Source organism: Lygodium microphyllum, chromosome 27 (genome assembly GCF_053477565.2).
Source record: "Lygodium microphyllum isolate KBCC chromosome 27, Lygodium_microphyllum_v1.1.10, whole genome shotgun sequence".
Classification (NCBI taxonomy): Eukaryota; Viridiplantae; Streptophyta; class Polypodiopsida; order Schizaeales; family Lygodiaceae; genus Lygodium; species Lygodium microphyllum.
In genome coordinates this window covers 122,410,469-122,434,292 of record NC_141161.1, presented here as the reverse complement: position 1 = coordinate 122,434,292, position 23,824 = coordinate 122,410,469, and positions in this window count along the sequence as shown.

Sequence of the window (23,824 nt, the reverse complement as noted above, 5' to 3'; positions counted from 1 at the left end):
TCTCAACCAATGCAAGACATCTTTGAAACACATCCAAGACATCTGACTTAAACTTAATGGGGTAAGCCTAGACTTTACATGAAAAATTGTCAATAAATGTCACAAAATGCTTTGCACTTAGATTGACAGGGCATGGGCCCATAGACATCCAAATGTGTCAATGCCAATGGCTCACTCATGCGTGTCCTACCAGACTTCTTATGCGTATTCCTAGTCTGTCTGCCATAAAGACAATGCTCACATGAATCAAAACATGCACTCACCTTAGTCTTGCTCCCTTCACCAACATTTAACCCAAAATTTTATTTTTTTCCCTTCTTTTCCCTATTTCAGCCTGTTATACATCAACAAAAAATCCTATTGCGTGCTCCAATGTTTTGCTCCTCTCCTTCCTAAATGCAAGAAAAAATCATAAGGGAAATACCTGCACTACTCCATCATGCTTTTCCAAGTCCAAAAACCAAAAACCTACTTGCTAAGGAGATCGAATACCTCTTCAAGCTCCCTCGCTTCCTGAAAGGTGAGAAGGATCGAAGCTTGCACTTGAGAGCTATGGTAGGAGAGCAAGAGCAAGAAAGAGAGAGACAAGAAATGGAAACTCCAACGGTCACAATGTGACCTCAATGTGTTTTGTCTTCGCATGGAAGACCGGATTCTTGGCTAGCTGAATAACACTCATAGAATCCGAATGCAATGTAGGGGTAGCATCAATACCAAGGTCAACAACCAAATGACCCAACCAAATGGCCTCCTTGCAAGCCTCAGCGGGACTGCAACATACTCGGCCTCTGTAGTAGAAAGGGTCGTGCATTTCTGCACCTGGACATCCAAGAAATAGCACCTCCAGCATAGGTGAATACATAGCCGGAAGTGGACTTCCTACTATCTGCATGTCCTGCATAATTAGAGTCAGTGTACCTCACGACTCCTGTATCCTGGCTGCCATAGCATATGCACATATCTATTGTGCCCTTCAGGTACCTCATGATACCCTTCACGGCATCCCAATGCTTCTTGCCAAGTGTAGCCATATAGCATGCCACAATACCAACTGCAAAGGCAATATCTGGACGAGTGGCAATCATGGCATACATAAGACTGCCCACTGTGGATGCATAGGGAATCTTGGCCATCTTGGCCCTCTGCTCATCTGTCTGCAGACAATCAGCCTGTGATACCTTCACATAAGAAGGCAATGGACAACCAATAGGCTTTACGTCCTGCATGCGGAAGCACTCAAGGACTTTATGAATATACTCCCTCTGTGACAAGTAGAGAAGTCCTTGATGCCTGTCGCATCTAATCCACATACCAAGTATGTGAGCGGCCTATCCCAGATCTTTCATCTCAAAGCTCTTCTTGAGCTGAGCCTTAAGAGCATCTAGCTCATCATGAGCTTTCCCTGCTATTAGCATATCATCCACATAGAGTACTAAAATCAATAAAGAACCATCACGGGCTTTCTTCATGTAAAGACACGGATCCATAGCACTCTTGCTATAGCCTTGTGACTACATAAAGGCATCAAACTTATGATGCCACTCCCTAGGTGCCTGCTTCAAGCCATAAAGACTTTTCTTCAATTTGCACACTAGGTGCTTGCTCCCTGCCAGGTTCTGCAAAGCCCTTAGGCTGCTGCTCCATATAAATCTCATCATGCAAGTCCCCATGTAAGAAAGCCGTCTTGACATCCATCTGGCATAAATCCAAGTCAAGCTGAGCAACCAAAGCTAAGACTAAGCGCAGGGTGGTCATCTTAACCATAGGAGAAAAGACCTCATCAAAGTCCACACCATGCTCCTGCTTAAAACCCTTTGCTACCAGTCTAGCCTTGTATGCCGGTTTGGGGTATCCAGGGGTACTTTTTAGCTTGTACACCCACTTGCATGGCAAAGCCTTCTTGCCCTCAGGCAAGGAAACTAAATTCTAAGTCTCATTCTTATGCAAGGAGTCTATCTCAGACTACATAGCCCTCTCCCAAGAGTGGCTGTCACCCTTGCGCATAGCCTCATCATAGGTGAAAGGCTCTCCTGCATCTGTAACCAAGACATAATGCATCGAGGGCTGAAATCTATCAGGTGGACGTTTGTCTCTAGTAGACTGCCGTCTCACAGTAGGCTCTGCTGCCTGCCTAGCTGCCTGTCCAACACCCTAACTATGAGCATCTGCTGCAGCTATAGGCTGTCCAACTGTTTGTGCGGGAGCCCTTGGCTCCTCTTGAAATATGACCCTGCGGATCTCAACGACTCTCTTAGGCTGCCTATGCATCTTGTCTTCATGGAAGACTACATCATGACTACGGATGACTTTTCGTGCCTGCGGATCCCAGAGATGGTAACCCATCTTGCCGTCATCCCCATAACCAGGGAAAATGCATTTGACACTCTTAGGATCCAACTTACTTCTCTTGTCCTCCCTGGGCACATGGCAAAATGCCTCACACCAAAGACACAGAGATGCGCATAAGAGAGAGGTTTTCCAGTCCATACCTCCTCTGCAACCCGGAAATCCAAACCACTAGAAGGTGATGTATTTATGACATGCATAGCTGTACTAACTGCCTCAGCCCAGAAGCTCTGTGGTAGGCTTGCATGGCTAAGTATACTGCATACACGCTCCTGGATGGTTCTATTCATTCGCTTAGCCAAACCATTCTGGGGGGTGTGTAGGGGGCGGTCAACTGAGGCTTAATACCCCTATCATCACATAACTACTCAAAAGCACGTGAGACATACTCACCCCCATTATCTGTCCTTAGGCATTTTAGTCGATACCCAGACTAGTTCTCAACCAATGCAAGCCATCTCTGAAACACAACCAAGACATCGGATTTCAGCTTAATGGGATAAGCCCAAAATTTCCATGAAAAATCATCTATGAAAGTAACAAAATACTTTGCACCACCCATAGACTGACAAGGCATGGGCCCACAGACATCCGAATGTACCAATGCCAAGGACTCACTCATGCATGGCCTACCAGAATTCTTGTGCGTAGACCTAGTCTACTTGCCATAAAGACAGTGCTCACATGAATCAAAACATGCATAATCAAGGGGCGGTAAGTACTGTGAACCAAAAAGCATATTCATTCCCTTCAAAGACATATGGCCCAAATGGGCATGCCAAAGAGATACATGTGGGATAGAACCCACAGACAAAACATGATCAAGGGAAGAAGCGGATACAATCAAGGGATAGAGGCTGCTAGCCTTGGCACCTCTCGCAATCACAAGTTTGCCATGAGTGATCTTCCATGCAGAGTCTCCAAAAGATACATGATAACCTGCATCATCAAGCTGTCCAGCTGACATAAGACTGCATGTCAAAGTAGGTACATGACGTACATCCTGCATAACAAAACTATTGCCAAAAGGAAACTGCAGCCTAACATCACCAATGTCCACAATGCCAAGAGAGCTGTCATGTGAGGTGTCCGCTAGTCCCAATCCACGGGACACCTTTTAGTAGTCCATCAGTAGGTTTTTCCATAAATGATACCACCCGGTGCTCCCTTGGAACATCACGGGATTTTCACTTAGGCCCTACCGAGTCTACTTCGCAACGGGAGAGTTCTGGCCGAACCCACTAGGATCGACCTGAAGACTTGGGTTCCTAAAATCGGATGGGTCTCCTAGCAACCAGCTAGCGTCAGTAATTTCGAGTTCCACTTTCTAGAGGATTACTCAATCTGAAGCGGACTTGCCATTGCACTTGGTTCAAAGAGAATGGGAGACGGAGGGGAGTGTGGTACGTCAACCCTCCTGCCCATAAGGCAAAATCCCATTCCGGTCCCCTAAAACAATGCAAGTCGGTTCTACCTAATGACTACTTGGTCAATTTATCGTCTTCCTATTTCTATACCCGATGTAGAAAAGCTCCCAGCTAACCGGGACCACCCTACCATTGGACGGACCCGTCGGGGGTTACGCCCACCCGCTTTCCTCTGATGATGGGTCATCTTTAGTTTTTTAATTACCTACAACACATTTATTGAAACATATACAACCAGCTTCCTTAATTAATCCATTTAGTCACACGTTCCTTCACATAATTTATCTCACTAACACGCATACAATTCGAACAGTAAAGCAAACTTCTTTATTATATTGGAAGTCTTACTACAATTTCATCATTCCGTCCCAGCGGAAGATACACAGAATTCCATAAGGACATTCTGTCCACCAAGATTCCACCCTCATAACTAGTATTTAGGGTTCCAGGATCCCATCCTGGGTCACGAAGGGGCTCGTCAGATTCTTGGAACAATGCAGGATTTACAGCCAGAGCCCCCTCTGGCACCTACAATTCCTACTGCCCGAGACTATCCCTACTGACAGACCTTTCGCCTACGGAGCCGGTCCAAGCCTCTCGTAGCGATAATCATGACCCCCTTGGAGTAGGGTCTCGCCGCTAGCTTGGGGGTAGCCTAGCGCGATCCTTTCTTTTATTCTGTTGGCAATAATTTCAATCAAAATCTAGATTCTAGCAAACACAAACAGTCCTTTCAAATATGTATCAAATAGTGCAATGACAATCATCCCAACATGTAAATCACAGTTTCACATAGCCAAGGTAGACCTTATCCTAAGGTAACCTTCCATTCTAATGGGGATTCTTCTTCCCATAAAGAAGTGTTGAGTACACCTCTTAAAACATGTTAAGCAGGGCATGAGTTTTCCGTTTGGATTCACTTATCTAACATAAGCAAAATCCCTTAAGAAAATATATTGTGTCAATAAACTCAACGAGATGATCTTTAGGATTCCTAAATAGATAACCAGTTTCTATAACCTTCACTAATCAGTTCTTAACCTTGTCGCATTTTGATCATAACTCTATTGAATACGCATAAAGACATATGTACAATAACCTTTGACAATTAATTCTATCTTGATTCTATGCCTTAGTATCCCAACTATTCTAGCTAGAAATCATAGTGATTAATCGTTTTATGCTTGAATTAATATGTCTTTCTAGATGAGTTATGTGTAAGCGAAGAATATGAAAGCTAATATCCTATGTAATTTATCTTATATTATAAAATTGATAATCTAGTAATGAATAACCTGGTTTGGTGGCATGACGACATTAGGAACTTCATCTTTACTCGCGCTCGCATTAGCCACACCCGCTGTTCCAATTGTGGTGGCGATTCCCGCAACCTCGGGCACTCCCGTATCATTGGCAATACCCGTTGCTTGACCGGTTGCGTTAATTTCCATGGTTTTTCCACTTTGTCGCTTTGGAGCCATCGTCCACGAGGAGTTTGAGAGATAGGGAAGGTGGGATAGATTTTAGATGAGAGAGGGTAGAGAATATGGCTTAGTTGAGGATCGAGACAAGGGATTTGAGCTAACTCTCTTCCTCTTTCTCTTCTCTCTCTCTCTCTCTCTCTCTCTCTCTCTCTCTCTCTCTCTCTCTCTCTCTCTCACTCTCTCTTTCTAGCTTCTCGCAGCCTCTTGAAGGAGTATTCTTCCTTCTCTCTTCTTCTCTCTCACAGCCTCTCGGGGTCTCCTTATGTCCCTTATGCCTCTCCCATGCCTCGTATTTATAGTGAATTGGGGAAGAGGGCTTGTGGTTGAGAAGTGGAGCTCTTTGTGGAGGGGGATCTTGGAAAGATCAGTGATCTGATGCTCAGATCATAAATCTGATGGTTCCATTGGCTCCGAAAGGGGGGTAAAACCCCAAGACGCTTGGTTAGAAAGCTCTCAGTTCACTCCTTCTTATTTTCTCTGTTCGAAGTGCTGTCTACTGCTTGTAAACTGCGATCGCGGCGCGCGCGATTTCGCCAGTCACTTTTCTTTATTTTTCTTTTTATAAAATCTTCAAACTAACTAACACATCACTTGTTTTTTTTCTTTTAAATAACATCTAGTTCTAGAAATCTCCATATCTTTTTTTTAAATAATTAAGATAATCTCTAAAATATCTAAAATATTCTAGTCTTGTCCAAGAGTCTAATATTTTTAGACCATCCAAACTATACACATTATCCTAGTGATTAATATAACTCATAAGTTTCGTTCACGTTGTAATTTACGTGAAGGATGGCCACGGTCCTTGCCAATTCGAAAAAAAATATCGAATTTACGACTCTTGATTTTTCTAAATAAAATATTTTAAATTAAATAAAAATTATTAATAATTAATGTTAATTAGTTTTTACCTTAGTTAGTCTTTAGTTAGTAATCTTACTAACTTATTAATTAACTAACTAACTTTTGAACTAACCAACTAACTTTTATTGTGTGGAAATATTACATCCTTCTCCCCTTAGGGAAATCGAGATGTCCTCATCTCGAGAGAAACTGTGGGTATTGTTGATGAAGAGCATCCTCATCTATCCATGAAGCATCTTCTTCAGGGTAATCCTTCCATTGGACAAGGTATTCTCTAAGGGTTCTACTCCTCAATTTTCTCTCCCTTACATCAATTACTCTGTCAGGTTGTAGCTCAAGGACTCCTTGGCTAGGTATTACAACTTGTTCATCATCAAGGATATGGTTAGGGTTAGCTACGTATGCTTTCAATAAGCTAACATGAAATACATTGTGGATTTTTATATTCTCAGGGAGTTGTATCTTGTAAGCGCTTGGTCCTAGGCACTTGAGAATCTTATAGGGTCCACAATATCTTGGACTTAGCTTCTTAAACTCACCTAAAGACAAAGAACTCTTCTTTGGATGGACACGGATGAAGACCATGTCTCCGTCTTTGAAGATTCGTTCTTGCCTTTTTAGATCAGCATACGCCTTTTGTCGATCCTTGGCAGCTTGAATATCCTGTCTGATGATCTTGATTTGATCATCCATTTCTTCTAACATTTTTCTCGAGGCTTCTACCCTTAGAGTAGGATCGGAAAAATTAAGTGGCATACGACAATCTTGACCATATAGTGCCTGAAATGGAGTCATCTGAATACTTCGATGATAGGAGGCATTATAGGCAAATTCCACTAAGGATAGATACTGAATCCACCTTTTAGGTTCCTTGCTGCAATATGCACGTAGAATATCCTCAATTACTTGATTAACTCGTTCTGTCTGCCCATCAGTTTGTGGATGATAAGCAGTACTGAAACAAAGTTGGGTTCCAATGGCTTCAAATAAACTCTTCCAGAAGTGTGATGTGAAAAGAGAATCACGATCACTGATGATCCTTTTAGGTAACCCATGTAACCTAAAAATCTCTTTTACAAAAATTCTAGCAATATCTGAAGCCTTGTAATTGGTTTTTGTTGGTAGAAGATGAGCGACCTTTGTTAGCATGTCTACTATTACCATTATTGAGTTATATCCTCCTTGTACAGAAGGTAACCCAACTACAAAGTCCATGCTAATAAATTCCCATTTCATCTGGGGAATGTCAAGTGGCTGGAGTTTTCCTGGTAACTTGACACGTTCAGATTTTACCCTTTGGCAATTTAGACATTCAGTGACATACTTAAGTACATCACCCTTGAGTTTTTGCCAATAATAACTTTTCCTGACAGCATTAAGAGTTTTTGCATATCCTGGGTGTCCTGAAAAAGGAGAATCATGTGCTTCCCAAAGTATCCTTTTCTTGAGAGTCTGACTTGAAGGAATGCATAGTCTCATTCTGAAATAAACAAGTCCTTCATCTTCATCTATAGAGAATTCCTGATACTTAGTCTTGAGTTTGGGATCTTGTTCCTTATTCTGAACTTCCCAAAACAATTGTTGATAGTCTGGGTCCTTATTTGCTTCATCCTTGGTCAACTCGATGATAGGATTAGTCGGCATCGATACCATTGTAGCCAGAGTTTTTGACCTAGATGGTTCTTCAGTGATAAGAGCATTAAGGAAGGCTTTACGGCTAAGGGCATCTGCTACTACATTTTCTTTACCGGGTCTGAACTTAATTTCAAAGTCATATTCCTGTAGAACCTCGATCCAACGTCGTTGCCTCATATTAAGATCAGGTTGAGTAAAAATCCACTTAAGACTTTTATGATCTGTGACTAAGGAAAACTTATTTCCAAGCAAGTAATGTCTCCATAATTTGAGAGCATGAATCACAGCTAATAACTCCAGGTCATGAGTAGCATATTTCTGCTCATGGATTTTCAATTTTCTTGAAGAGTAAGCTATAGGATGTCCTTCCTGCATTAGCACACATCCCAATGCAAGAGAGCTGGCATCTGTGACAACTTCAAATTCCTTGCTTAAGTCAGGTAGCCTTAAGATAGGAGCAGTTACCAGACTATGCTTTAGTTGCTCAAAGCTAGATTGTTCGATTGGCGTCCAATTAATGGCAACTTGCTTCTTAAGTAAATTTGTAAGAGGTGCTGCAATTTGAGCATAGTTTCTGATGAATACCCTATACCATCCTGTTAGGCCAAGGAAACTTCTCACTTCCTTGATAGTGGTTGGGGATGGCCAATCTTGAACATCCTTGACCTTGGTAGGATCTACTGATATACCCTCAATAGACACTATGAATCCCAAGTATTCAATCTTTCTTTTGAAGAATGCACACTTCTTCTTCTTGGCATACAACTTGTGTGTTCTCATTGTCTCTAGGACAATGCGAAGATGTGGTTCATGATCCTCTTCCTCCTTAGAATAAGTTAGGACGTCATCGAAGAACACAAGGACAAAGTCATCAAGGTGGGGTCTAAAAATGTCCTGCATTAACCTGTTGAAGGTAGCTGGAGCATTTGTCAATCCAAATGACATCACAATGAATTCGAAATGGCCGTATCTTGTGTTGAAGGCGGTCTTTGGAATATCTTCATTCTTGACTCTAATTTGGTAATATCCTGACCGAAGATCAATCTTAGAAAAGATCTTTGCTCCTTGTAGACGATCAAGAAGCTCATCAATCCTTGGGATTGGGTATTTATTCTTTACTGTCACCTGGTTTAGCCCTCGGTAGTCGATACAAAGACGGAGAGTTCCATCTTTCTTCTTTTGGAATAATACTGGGGCTCCCCATGGTGAACTACTTGGCCGGATATACCCTTGTTCTAGCAGTTGCTTGAGTTGCTCTTTTAGTTCGATGGCTTCAGGAATAGACATTTTGTAAGGTCTTTTTGCCACCGGAGCGGCTCCTGGAACAAGTTTGATCTCATGATCAACTTCTCTTTCCGGAGGTAACTCAGTTAGCTCTTCAGGAAATATGTCAGCATACTCTTTTAACCAGGATGGTTCTTCTTCTGCAAGATCATCTTGATTTGTCTTGTTAAGCTTGATCAAGTAAATAGGTAATCCTTTCTTCAAGCCTTTCACAATTCGAGAAGCTTTTGCCAATTGAACTTTAGGTTTCCCTGTTTCACCTTGTGTAGTTGCTATTTCACCATTCAAATCCTGAAATGTGACTTGACCTTTTCCACAATGGATATGAGCATCATTGGGAATCAGCCAATCCATTCCTAGTAAACATTCATAGGCTCCTAGGTTCATTACTCTGAACCTCATACTTGAAAGGTTTTCCCCTAGGTTAAACTCTACCTTGGCAGTTTGCTGTGTAGAAAGTACTTCCTTTCCATTTGCTAATTCCACAAGCAGCTTTGATGCATTTACAGTATCTATACCTATCTTCTTAGCACACTTGGGTGAAATAAATGAGTGTGTACTTCCACAGTCAATCAAAACTTTAAATGATTTACCTTGGTGACTAGCCGGTGTCTGTATTACCGAATATTGACGATTTGGTCCTTTCCTGTGGAATGCAGCATGAACAGTTGCTCTTTCAATATATTCTTCCATAGTAGGGTCTTCCTCCTTATTAGTCTCTTTTAGGGTAATATTTGACGTTCTTCCTCTTGCCATAGCTACATGACCACGACCTTGGGCAGCTCTGCCTTGACCTCGAAATTGGCCTTGGTGATGGTTTCTACCAAGCTTTGGACAATCTCTCCTGAAATGTCCTGTCTCATTACAATGGAAGCACCTAAGACCATCCCTGTTTCCTTGGGTAGTAATAAAATTTCCAACTGCATTGGATTTTGCCTTCTTCTTTTGTCCTTGGAAAAATTGTCCTTGGGTTCTTTTTGCTTGACCTTTGAATCCTCCTTTGTTCTGGTTATTGTAGCTCCAGAACTTATTGTTATTAGGCTTTGATTGTACTTCCCGCACAATAGGAGTAGCTCGAATCAAAGCATCCTGGAGGTCTATGGGGCGCATTGATTCTAAACGAGTGTTCAGAGGATAATTTAGCCCATTGCAAAACTTGGACACTTGTTGAACCGTATCCATGGGGGGTGCATATTTAAGAAGAGAAACAAACTTGGAGTAGTATGCTTCCAAGGTCAGTCCCATTTGCTTCAAATTGAAGAACTCGTTCATCTTTTGGGTGCGATAAGCTGGAGGTAAATACCTTCCTCTTACAGCTTCTTTCAGCAAATCCCAAGTAATGGTATTTTCAGGGACACCTTGATCTCGGCACCACTGCTTCCACCAAAGTCGAGCTTCGCCAATTAATTTTAGCTTAGCTATCATGGCTTGGTTGGCTGGGATAGTTTCAGCAGCAGTAAAATAGTCTTCCATCGATTCGATCCAAATTTCTGCATCAGCTTCCACATTTTCGCCTTTCCCATTAAACTCTGGAGGTTTGACTTGCTTCAATAAATTCCTTTTCTCTTGAGCTTCGTTGGGAATTATTGTGGGTGCAAGATTCTGGGAAATTTTTAGAAATTCGTAAGTTAAATTTTACAACTCTATGTAGCGTCAATAATAGAGTTCAGTACTCAAAATATCTCTTGCTTAGTTTACTGAAACAACTCTCAAATCAACTTTCTTCCCATAAAATTAAATTGCAATTTCAGAGGTTTCAAGACAAATATAATAAAATAGGATTGCATTATTTCTTTGATTGATGAAGTATCAATCAATCTTTTATTACAACGGATATACAAGGTAATCAGATGGAAGGAAATACATTATTCAGATGGCTCGCAGGCTCATCTTATTTTCTCTCAGGAAAGGATTCCCTACTACAATCTAAGTATGACATTCTGATACATCCTTTATGAAGTAACTTGGATTCGGAGAGTAAATATCTAGGAATCTATATTTTTGAGGGAGTTCAGGAAATCCCTCTTTTTTGTAGTTGCGGCGGCTAGAGCGACCTATGACTTTTATTCTGTCAGCCGGAAGGATCTTCGTAACTTCCCCATAGATATATTGGTTTAGTTTGATCTTCTTGCCTCTAGTATACAGGGTTGAGTTTACAGTGGCCTCATGAAATAGATAGATCTTAACAACTTTAAGATCTTCCATCCATTTTACCCTTTTCAGATTATTTTGAAGATAAGCTAGACGGCTTGCATCAATATAGCAATATCCTCCACTAATCATCCACCGTCTTTCACGATATAGAGGCGACGGGTTGTACAACTGATCTAGTACTCGCATCATCTGAATTCTCCAGGAAAAACTGGATGAATGCATAGCTGACATAAACATTACTTGAAAGATCAAGAATCGCTTCCAAGATTCATTACTCTGCCATAATTCAAAAAACATACGTTAATAAAGGGAAGAAAACATGTCCTAGGCTATGCTTAGAAAAAAATAATATTTTTCTTAAGCTTACATCGTAATCTATACTAACGTGCGCTCTGATACCAACTGTGAGGTGTCCGCTAGTCCCAATCCACGGGACACCTTTTAGTAGTCCATCAGTAGGTTTTTCCATAAATGATACCACCCGGTGCTCCCTTGGAACATCACGGGATTTTCACTTAGGCCCTACCGAGTCTACTTCGCAACGGGAGAGTTCTGGCCGAACCCACTAGGATCGACCTGAAGACTTGGGTTCCTAAAATCGGATGGGTCTCCTAGCAACCAGCTAGCGTCAGTAATTTCGAGTTCCACTTTCTAGAGGATTACTCAATCTGAAGCGGACTTGCCATTGCACTTGGTTCAAAGAGAATGGGAGACGGAGGGGAGTGTGGTACGTCAACCCTCCTGCCCATAAGGCAAAATCCCATTCCGGTCCCCTAAAACAATGCAAGTCGGTTCTACCTAATGACTACTTGGTCAATTTATCGTCTTCCTATTTCTATACCCGATGTAGAAAAGCTCCCAGCTAACCGGGACCACCCTACCATTGGACGGACCCGTCGGGGGTTACGCCCACCCGCTTTCCTCTGATGATGGGTCATCTTTAGTTTTTTAATTACCTACAACACATTTATTGAAACATATACAACCAGCTTCCTTAATTAATCCATTTAGTCACACGTTCCTTCACATAATTTATCTCACTAACACGCATACAATTCGAACAGTAAAGCAAACTTCTTTATTATATTGGAAGTCTTACTACAATTTCATCATTCCGTCCCAGCGGAAGATACACAGAATTCCATAAGGACATTCTGTCCACCAAGATTCCACCCTCATAACTAGTATTTAGGGTTCCAGGATCCCATCCTGGGTCACGAAGGGGCTCGTCAGATTCTTGGAACAATGCAGGATTTACAGCCAGAGCCCCCTCTGGCACCTACAATTCCTACTGCCCGAGACTATCCCTACTGACAGACCTTTCGCCTACGGAGCCGGTCCAAGCCTCTCGTAGCGATAATCATGACCCCCTTGGAGTAGGGTCTCGCCGCTAGCTTGGGGGTAGCCTAGCGCGATCCTTTCTTTTATTCTGTTGGCAATAATTTCAATCAAAATCTAGATTCTAGCAAACACAAACAGTCCTTTCAAATATGTATCAAATAGTGCAATGACAATCATCCCAACATGTAAATCACAGTTTCACATAGCCAAGGTAGACCTTATCCTAAGGTAACCTTCCATTCTAATGGGGATTCTTCTTCCCATAAAGAAGTGTTGAGTACACCTCTTAAAACATGTTAAGCAGGGCATGAGTTTTCCGTTTGGATTCACTTATCTAACATAAGCAAAATCCCTTAAGAAAATATATTGTGTCAATAAACTCAACGAGATGATCTTTAGGATTCCTAAATAGATAACCAGTTTCTATAACCTTCACTAATCAGTTCTTAACCTTGTCGCATTTTGATCATAACTCTATTGAATACGCATAAAGACATATGTACAATAACCTTTGACAATTAATTCTATCTTGATTCTATGCCTTAGTATCCCAACTATTCTAGCTAGAAATCATAGTGATTAATCGTTTTATGCTTGAATTAATATGTCTTTCTAGATGAGTTATGTGTAAGCGAAGAATATGAAAGCTAATATCCTATGTAATTTATCTTATATTATAAAATTGATAATCTAGTAATGAATAACCTGGTTTGGTGGCATGACGACATTAGGAACTTCATCTTTACTCGCGCTCGCATTAGCCACACCCGCTGTTCCAATTGTGGTGGCGATTCCCGCAACCTCGGGCACTCCCGTATCATTGGCAATACCCGTTGCTTGACCGGTTGCGTTAATTTCCATGGTTTTTCCACTTTGTCGCTTTGGAGCCATCGTCCACGAGGAGTTTGAGAGATAGGGAAGGTGGGATAGATTTTAGATGAGAGAGGGTAGAGAATATGGCTTAGTTGAGGATCGAGACAAGGGATTTGAGCTAACTCTCTTCCTCTTTCTCTTTCTCTCTCTCTCTCTCTCTCTCTCTCTCTCTCTCTCTCTCTCTCACTCTCTCTTTCTAGCTTCTCGCAGCCTCTTGAAGGAGTATTCTTCCTTCTCTCTTCTTCTCTCTCACAGCCTCTCGGGGTCTCCTTATGTCCCTTATGCCTCTCCCATGCCTCGTATTTATAGTGAATTGGGGAAGAGGGCTTGTGGTTGAGAAGTGGAGCTCTTTGTGGAGGGGGATCTTGGAAAGATCAGTGATCTGATGCTCAGATCATAAATCTGATGGTTCCATTGGCTCCGAAAGGGGGGTAAAACCCCAAGACACTTGGTTAGAAAGCTCTCAGTTCACTCCTTCTTCTTTTCTCTGTTCGAAGTGCTGTCTACTGCCTGTAAACTGCGATCGCGGCGCGCGCGATTTCGCCAGTCACTTTTCTTTATTTTTCTTTTTATAAAATCTTCAAACTAACTAACACATCACTTGTTTTTTTTCTTTTAAATAACATCTAGTTCTAGAAATCTCCATATCTTTTTTTTTTAAATAATTAAGATAATCTCTAAAATATCTAAAATATTCTAGTCTTGTCCAAGAGTCTAATATTTTTAGACCATCCAAACTATACACATTATCCTAGTGATTAATATAACTCATAAGTTTCGTTCACGTTGTAATTTACGTGAAGGATAGCCACGGTCCTTGCCAATTCGAAAAAAAATATCGAATTTACGACTCTTGATTTTTCTAAATAAAATATTTTAAATTAAATAAAAATTATTAATAATTAATGTTAATTAGTTTTTACCTTAGTTAGTCTTTAGTTAGTAATCTTACTAACTTATTAATTAACTAACTAACTTTTGAACTAACCAACTAACTTTTATTGTGTGGAAATATTACATGTCATCACCCAAGCACACAGAACCCAAAACAGTATGGTATGAATGAAACCACTCTCTGCAAGGTGTCACATGAAAGGATACACCTGAGTCCAAGACCCAACACTGTGCATACATAGAGTGTATCTTTGTTATCTACAAAGCACTAGAAGAGGCTGCAAGGATATAATCATCATCATCAACATCCTCAGGCTGCATAACATTGATCTCTTCAATATTAACATTGGACTTTGTAGGCACTATGCTGCGATCAGAAGACTTATCCTACACTTTGTCTTTCCCCTTATCTTTGCGCCTTTCATTGAGCAGTTCATGGCATTGTGGCCTAGTATGGCACTTTTTTCCACAATGGTGACAAGTAACATCTGCATTCCTTCCACGGGATTTCCTACGTGACTTTCCACGAGACTTAGACCAAGATTTTTGAGAATCCCGTCCATGGCCACTGCCACTGCCACTGCCATGCTTTCCATATCCATCATTCCTGCCTAAAACTGTCATAGCATGCGACACACGAGAGGCATCCAAATTCTTACGGTTAACCTCTTCCTGTAGAAGAGCACTCTCAACATCAGATAATTTCAAGGTAGCAGCAGAGGCACATAATGCAGTGTGAAATACATCCCATGACTCATTAAGAGAACCAAGCAAGAAAATAGGAATGACATCCTCTGCAAAAGTGATGTCCTACGAAGTCAAGTTCTTGAGTATAGCATGGAGCTGGCTCAAGTGAGCAGACATAGTCACATTCTCCTTCATGAGCAGATCCATAAGCTGCTTCAACCAATACATCTGACTCGCTGGACTTTTCTTGTCATAGAGATTCTTGATTTTATCCCACAACTGCCGTGCACTTTGTTCTTCCTCAAATACATTGTAATGAACCTGTTCTGTAAGAGATAATACAATAGTGGACTTGCATAACTCATCAAGCTCAAACCATTCCTCATCTGGCATAGTTGCAAGTGGCTGCCCCGCTGAACCTCAATGGTTTGATATGCGATTTCTACACCAATACTTGCCAAATCTGGCTCTTTCAATAAGAGTAATTTGTACCATCAAGCTTAGAGATGTTGAAAATAGAATGATCAGTGGACGAACTCACCATAATGTAGGGTGGAAGACTGTAGACAGTTCAAAACTACTTGCTGTTTACTGCAGAAAATGATAAAAAAATCACCAAAATTGAGAGAAAATGGCGGGAAAAGTGTAACCAAAGCTGCTGCCCACAAATTACTAGTGAAAGTACATCATGTCACAATATTTTAGCATGAAAAATCCATGTCAATCTAGAGTTATATGCTTGCTATAATAAATGATAGTAGGATACTGTGAGAGGCAATTGTTGACCAAATCACTGCACCAAGTCAAGAAATGACAACAAGACATGACCAACCATAAACGGGCATAAATCAACACCAAATAGTCATCAAGACCCTGAGAAAACACCCAAACATGTCACCAAAGCATCCATCAATGAGTAGGCATACCCCCTGGACAATAGAGCAAAGTATACATAACACTAGCAAGACCTGACACCAGTAGGTGTATGCTCACAAGAGTGCGAAGCCCAAGCTCAGGTCAAAAGTGACTCCAACATATTAGTGCATGAACCATGCAACATTTAAGTGTAAGAGATCCCAAAGTCTCAAGTATATACAAAATGCTCAAAATAGCATAAACCTCTTGCTCAATGTCGGTCAAGCATACAATATGCTCCCATTGGCACAAAAGGCAGATAAACGAGCTCAACAACTCAATCGAACTAAGTCAGAGTACCAAAGACAGGTAACCAATACAATGCCTCAATAGCATCCCAAGAGCATGACGTCTACAAAGCAACTGTAGGTAGCATCCATGAGCAAGACATACATTCTAATAAATATCTCTGACAACCAAAATGACATCCAATACAAAATTCCAAAATAGCAAATGAGAATCCAAGCCAAGTCTTCAGAGAGCACTGAAGCTCAACAAGTACATGGTACACTGTGCCAAGACAAATGCATCAAGCCGTAGGCGTCGGGTAAGCATGAGCCCAAAGAGCATGTAACTGTCAAAGCACTGACCACTGTCAAGCATAAACCGATGTCAATAAGTGCGGGCTGAAATAATCTCAAGCTTCCAAAAGCATCCAAATCCAATGACAAGTTCAAAGTCATCCCTTGATGATCAATACATATTAGCATAACCCAAGACATACACCCAGAACCAATAGGCATATGTCAAAGCATGAAAGATAGCTTCAGCCCAAGAGTATTCAGCATGCATTTACTATTATAAACTGAGTATTTCCAGCCCTACAATCAGGCCAAAATCATAGCATTACATGTAGCTTCAATCCCCCAATCAATCGGGATGCAATAGGCATCAAATCGGTTATGTAGTCATGCCCAAACAAGCATAGGCATAAACTGTGAATGTAGCACTAGCGTCAAATGTTTGTGGACTATTTATAACAGTCCTAAAACACTGTTTTTAGCCACCAACCAATGCCTAATCTCAAAGGATCAATGCCAAGTACAATACATGTGTAAAAAAGTCGTGAAATGGAGCCTGAACAAGTGATCAATGCCAAGCTGGAGCTGGAGCTGAAGTGGCTAACTATGTGGCTACCCAAAAAATAGGCAAAAATTGTGTGATTTTGATGCTGCTCCTACTGGTCCATGTGGTAACTCTGGAGTGGTTGGAGGGCTCAAACATGAGCCAAAGGGGCCTAGGAACAAGTCTCTAGCAGCCCATAACTGGGGGCAAAGAGATATGAAGGTTGGAAGCTTCAATGGTGGCTGCCCTGTTTACCTAGACTTGTCGATTGAAATAAAACTTTGAAATAATGAAGCAATACCTCAATGTCAATGCCCTAATGGTGCCTCAATAGGCTGGGAAGAAGCTCAGGAAGCCGGGGAGTGACAGGAGCTCAAGAGAATGAGCTATGGCTACCGAGAAGGAGACCCGATGCGAGTGGGGAGTCAATGGGAAGCTGAGAATGCCACAAGCCAAGCTCAAGAGTCAGGAAGCCGTGCTCTAACACCAGTTGAAAGGTGAGTAGGATCGAAGCTTGCACTCGAGAGATATGGCGAGAGAGCAAGAGCAAGAAAGAGAGAGACAAGAAATGGGAACTCCAACGGTCACAATGTGTGACCGGGCCTTCCTTTATTCAAACTATCACTAAAAGAATAAAGAATAAAGTGATGGTGACGGGCGCCCACCACCTGCAATGTGCAATGGCAGTGACTGTCAGTGTAGTAATACATGGGCGGCTAGGCGGAGGTGCCTTTACCCCCAACACTTCCTACCTATCTACCTCAAGCACCGGTTCGGGGAAAACCCTACTTTGATGCTCGATTCAAAGCGCGCAAGCGCCCAAGGCTTGAATTCGTTGGTCCTGGCAACATAACCAAAATGTGTGAGCTCTCGCTCAACTGTTAAGACCCACGGACCGCTTATTGTTTCAAGCGTTCCAAGTCGAGCACTAATGGCTACCTCTCACATAGCCGACGCGCCATCCGTATCTACGGATGTAGTGAGCTTACCTCCATGCTAATCGAGTTACCTCCTCTCCTGCGCACTCTGGTAGCTTCACGATCCAAGTGCAAGCTTCAAGAAAGCTCCATCCTCAAGATTCATGCTCCAAGCTCCATTGCCGTGAGCAAGACAAGAGAAGAGAAGAAGAGCGGAGAAGATAGAGAGCTTCTCCTCCCCGGTCCCTCACCCTCACACACTCACTCCCTCACACTCTCATACTCCCTCTCTCAAGCACAAGCTCAAGAAAGCAAGAAGAAGAAGAAGAAGAGAGCCACTTTTGGCCACACACAAGAATGAGCTTCTCATTCACTTTTCAACTTTATATACAAAACCCTAAATCCCTTTTGGACGGTCATCCCCTTATCACGTTTTTTACATGGCCAGGCCCTTTTTCCCATTGTCCTCCTATCTTTCTAGCTTCCTTTCCACCGCCCATCTACATTTACATATTGCACGAGTGAGAACCTGGCACTCTTAAAATAAATCATGGTGCACCTTGCGCTTTTTTACAAAAGTATAGACTCGCACTTTTTCTCGTGCACATTTTTTCTTGATTTAGGACTTTTCTGCACTTCTTGTGTTTTCAAATTCTTCTTGGCGTGCCTTCTTCTTTTGTTTCACTTTTGCCTTTGCCTTGTCTTTTACTTTAGATTTTTCAGCTTTTCCACCTTATTCATTTGAGGGTTAACATTACCCCCCTCCTAGACAAGTACTAGTCCCATGGCACTCACCGTCGTAGGTAGCAGGCTTTGGCATGCACTGAAGATGTGGGACATCGGTGGTTGCCGTGGAGGTGTGTTGGTGGTGGTGTGGAGGAAGGTCATTGGGGGTACGTTGTTGGCCTGGGTGGCTAGTGGGAGGGTTGTTGGAGTTGGTGATAGGGCTGTTCTTTGTTGGGGATTGCATTGATTGCTGGCAGAGGTATTGGTTTTTGGGGATTCTGCACATGACGATTCTTGACGGACTTGCAGGATGATAAAGGATAAGAATTCAGAGGTGAGTGACGATGAAGAGCGAACGACACTTTCTTCGGATTCTTCAATACATGCAATTGAAAACCTCTCATATGTGGTCTCTCCCTCGGGGTAGTGCTAGTCTTCTTTATCGTGCACAAGACGTAGTTCTGTTAGTTGGGGAGACATGTCAAACTCTAAGCAAGCTGAGAGTATTGTCCTGCACTTGAGGACCCAAACTGTGTATATATTTTGGTGTAAATATTATATGAGTGCTTGTGCATACTTAGATATTACGTAGTTAGAAGACTGCGGGTCTGGCTCCTCATAACAATGTGTGGATGAAGCAAAGTTGTCCATGTTGAGAAGTACACAGGAAGGTGTATGAGACATCCTTTGTGTTGTGATTGCATGATGTAGCATAATTGAACACATTGACACTGAACTTTCAGTAGGCTGGTAGCTACTGGGCTTGCTCGATGAGTACGGTTTACTTTTCATGGCCATTCGTGTGGTGCTTACCACAATCGATTGCGATGGTAGTAAGGTGGAGTGCAAAAAGGAATCGTGCAAATGGGTCAGGGTGACAGGACAAGCTCCCTAGGTATGTCCTAACCTTGATGTGCCCTGAACAATTGTGAGGGATGTGTAGAGGGCTAGGGGACTAGGGATGGAGCCAGCCGACCAAGGTCACTGGGCATACCAAATTTGAGGACCCCTTGGTGTCGTGCTATGATTGTGAGTGCGTTTTTTTTTCTTTTTTCTTTTTCTTTTTCTTTTTCTTCTTTCCTTTTCTTTCCCACACTCTTTAAAAAAAGAAGGAGGAATAACATGAGTACAACCATTGCAATACGCTGAGGCCACAGCCTTTCCATGGTTTAGAAAATGTCAAGATTTGAAGGCTCTGGAGATGGATATTACAACGATGATTGTGCCCTAGCCTCGTTGCTAGAGAAACCATCGTTGAGATGGGGAGATACACTAGAGATTTTGTAAAACCTATTTGTAACGTGCGATGTTGGTGCAATTGAGGTAACATTTGCCGTGAGTGCCAAGTGTAGAGTTTGACCCAAAAGGAGAGAGTTGCCACTGATCACGTTGTGGGCCATGCGATGTGGACGATCGCAAGGGTGATTTTCACTTCCAGCGGTGAGGCTTCTGTCATGCTTCTTGTGAGGTTGGTGGTTTTGCAGTGACTTAGGCATTGAACACTTTCGTACAAAGACATGTGTCATCCTACATCCACTTGATGCTTCGTGAGAGTATATATAAATCACATGCATCAATTATGATGAACAACTGCAACGCAAAAATATATTACTTCATCTAAATCCTATGGTGTTGATTGCGATGCATCTCATCTGAGCTTGTTAAAGATGTGCCATGCATTAGTAGTAAGGAAGGTTTGTAAGTTGGGGGAGGCTTACCCCTTCGCCACTTAAAAACAAATATTTGTGGGAGGATGGCGTTTGGCAAGCAGTTCATACAACATAGGGCCTACTTGATTTGTATGAGACGGGGTGAATTTGGGTGATCAAGTGACTGAGGTTGTGCCGGTGGTGGGCTCCTGGCAGGCTGGGCTGGGAAGACGTTGGCTGGGACCCAAAAGGTATAGTCCTTGGCTGCCTCGATCTCAAGAATGCCTCAAAACAATTCATCAAATTCCTTCTTGAATCGATCTTCCTTATCCTTTGAGCATCTAGTGCCTAAGCTTTTGGGGAGGGCCCACACGGTCGGGGTTGCCACACCTCGAGCATTCCCTTGAGCTTTTGTTTTCCTGGCCTAGGAAGTTTTTGGCTTGTGTCTGGGGCGGTGTCGCTTGGGACCTCGTTTTCTTTGCATACCTCTTAAGGGTAGGTACATAGCGTTCTGGCGGAGAAGCTTGTGCTGCATGCTCCCTCCGAAGGCGGATAGCATCCTTGCAAGCCAGCTGCACTGGGTGCTCCATGACGGCTACTGTAAAGGAACCTGCAAAATGTGAACCAAGGTTAGACTTTAAACAGTGGATTATCAAGCGCATATGAGGAGGAGTGCAGTGAGGTGAGTCATGCAGTGTTTGTTGTAGAGGGATGGCCCTCGTAATGATATTCGCTTTTCTTCGACTGGGGTGTGTATTCCGGTCACATTAGCAGCTCTTGGCGTATGCTAAGTTGCACGGACTGGTCATGATGGAGTGGAGCAGGGCTCGTCCCCAGAAGGACAGACCGAAAAGGGAAAAGGTGTATAGAAGGGGACGATGCCCCGTCTACGCCCTCAAAGGTGTTGGTCAGGGCTTCCTATGGTGGTAATGAGGGTTGCATGCGCTCCACCTAGAGGCGAGAATAGTCCCACAACTTCTGGACATGTGGTGAGAGGAGGGCCTGAGGAGCTCAGCCTGTCAAACCCAACTCTTCTCCCTGCACTTGACTATCATTGCTTATGTGTGTTGATACTATCTATACATGGTCACAAAACTCATTGCTTATTTATGTACACATTTATGAATCCATGTCACTTCGTGAGGATAAAAACCAATTGTAGAACTTAGGATTGTATTGGAGTGTGGCACATGCATCTAGTACTCGTGGTAGCTTACTCAATAATAATAGATATTTTGCAACATTGAGTAGGAGGGTACCTTGTTTGAGTCTATTGGCAACATGTAACTCCTCCTCAGTGAGAACCTTATCAGCCACCAGAGAGTTCTCTTGGCTAGTTCCGGCTAAGTCCATTCCCCGAATGGCAGTTAATACTCGAAAGGAAGTCGACGCCACATAGATTGGGTCTCTTCGAGAATGCCATTCAGCCAATCGCTCCTCTGAGACTGTCATAATCTGGACTCCTAGTTCGGCCATTGCAATGCAATTTTCAAACCAACGTTTTTCAAATTGACTTCGACCCTCTGATTGCCGCTTTAGTAGATCTATCTCTAAGATATTTGGTTGGTAGAGCACATCATTGAATGTTACAGTTAAGCGTAGTTCGTCGGCTTCCTCGTCAGAGATGAGTCACATGCGCTCATGCAGTAGCCTATCATAGTGCTCGTCAATATGTTCTTGCTCTTCCCAAGATAGGGGAAATGGCAAGTATTCTTCAAGCTGCTTCCTAGGGAATGTGCCCATGTCTTCCAGGACATAGACATGTGAGAACACTTTGAGCTTAGCATCCAACTCAATTAAGCATTTTGCGACACTTCTATGTTCAATGAGGGCTTGCTCGGTTGCTATCTCATGCAAGGTTCTAGGAGTTTCCCTAGGCTTTAGCATAATTGGGGGATCAGGCCTAGATGAGCAAGATTGGTCAATGCTAGGATTGCTTTTATCCTTGGGGTTTTCATGTTTCTTCTAAGGCTTTGCTGCTATTTTGTCATGGTTCTCCTCAAATGTGACTGGTATAGTTTTGTCAACCTGTTGTGACAGTGTTTTATCCACTCTTGATTGGTCAATGTAAGTTCTGTTATTGATGGATTGAGTGTTGCAGGCAACCGTTGATTGTAATGGTTGCTTTGACTTGTCAGAACACATGGATGTGTCTAAGGTTTCACTCTATTAGGAGAGATGGCAATGGGTTCCTTAGTGGGTGGACTCGATGCTTTATTCCCAAGCCCTTCCGTGCTCTTGGTGTCTGTCTTCTTGGTGTCCACAACCACTTGTAGCTGTTGTTGTTTTTGCTATTTTCTCCTTTTTTTCTTGGTCAACAAAGGTATATCCCTTATAAACTCAAGACCTTGAACTAGGTCAATCGTTGATGTGCTTGGTTGGGCCTTAGGACTCTCTTTCTCTAGTGTGTCCTCATGGGATATAGCTGCGGCCTGTTGAACAACCTTGCTAGGTTGTGAGAGTACAACTGCTTCTCTTTTTGGAGAGTTTAGCTCTTCAGCTAATTCCCCTCGGTTTAGCTCCTCAAGCCTAGGCTTTAGGTGCTTTGGAAGTGTTGGAGTTGTCAAGGATGTTGGTTGCGATACCTCCTCCACAGCTGAATGGCTAAGGATATGTTCCGCAAGGGGCATTGTCATGGCCAAGGGCTGTGATTATTGTGATCCTTGATTGGAAGTGGTAGCAACTAGTTTAGTGGACTGGCTACTATTGGTGGATTGCAGTGTCAAGTCCTTAGGCCATTCGGTACCATTTAGGAAAAGAGTGTGTAGGAGATCTGGGACTCTTAGGTGAACCTGGCATTGGCTGAAAGATTTGCTCGCGGCTGTTAGACGATTGTGCCATTTGCTTTGTTGAGCAATCAGCCTTCTTATGAGCAGCATTGTGCTTGTGGTGCTCATGATCCTCTTGGGAAGTCAAAAGCTCCTTGAGCACTAGTGGTCTTTGTGCATGCTCAATGGTTACATCTGACATCTGCTTATTAAGCATGCTAGGCTCTTCCTTTCTAATACTCATGTTTGGTTTCTTGTCCCGAGACCTGGATTCTCTCTTAGATTTCCTCTTGTGCTTCTTTGCTTTTGATGCAATCTGGCCCTCAGCTGATAGAGATGGTTTAGCAGGGGGTTTTGGTACCCAAATCCATTGGTTACCTACGTAATACCCTTGCGCATGTAGTGACGCTTTGGATATCCATAGCGTTGTGCTAGCTCTCCATCAGTGACTTTGTCTATAAGGCTTGGCCTTCTTTCGTGGTCTTCTACGATGTTTGTAAGTCCCAAGCCTACCCTTGGCATTGTCTCTTGACCTTCTTGTTTCAAGCCTAGCCTCACTCACTAGTTCTCTCTGTTCAACAAGCGCTTGTAGCAACTCTTTCAACAAGTCCTTGCTCTCATCACTAGGCTTGCTTGGCATGTTGGAATGTTCCTTGTCTTTCCCTCAAGGTTTGATGAGGTCACCCTTACTAAAGGTTATGATTATCCTCACACCCAGTAGCGTCAAGTGTATCCTCTAAGCGACATAGTTTGCCTCATACTTGGTTGCCCATTGTTGAGATGACAAGCTCAACA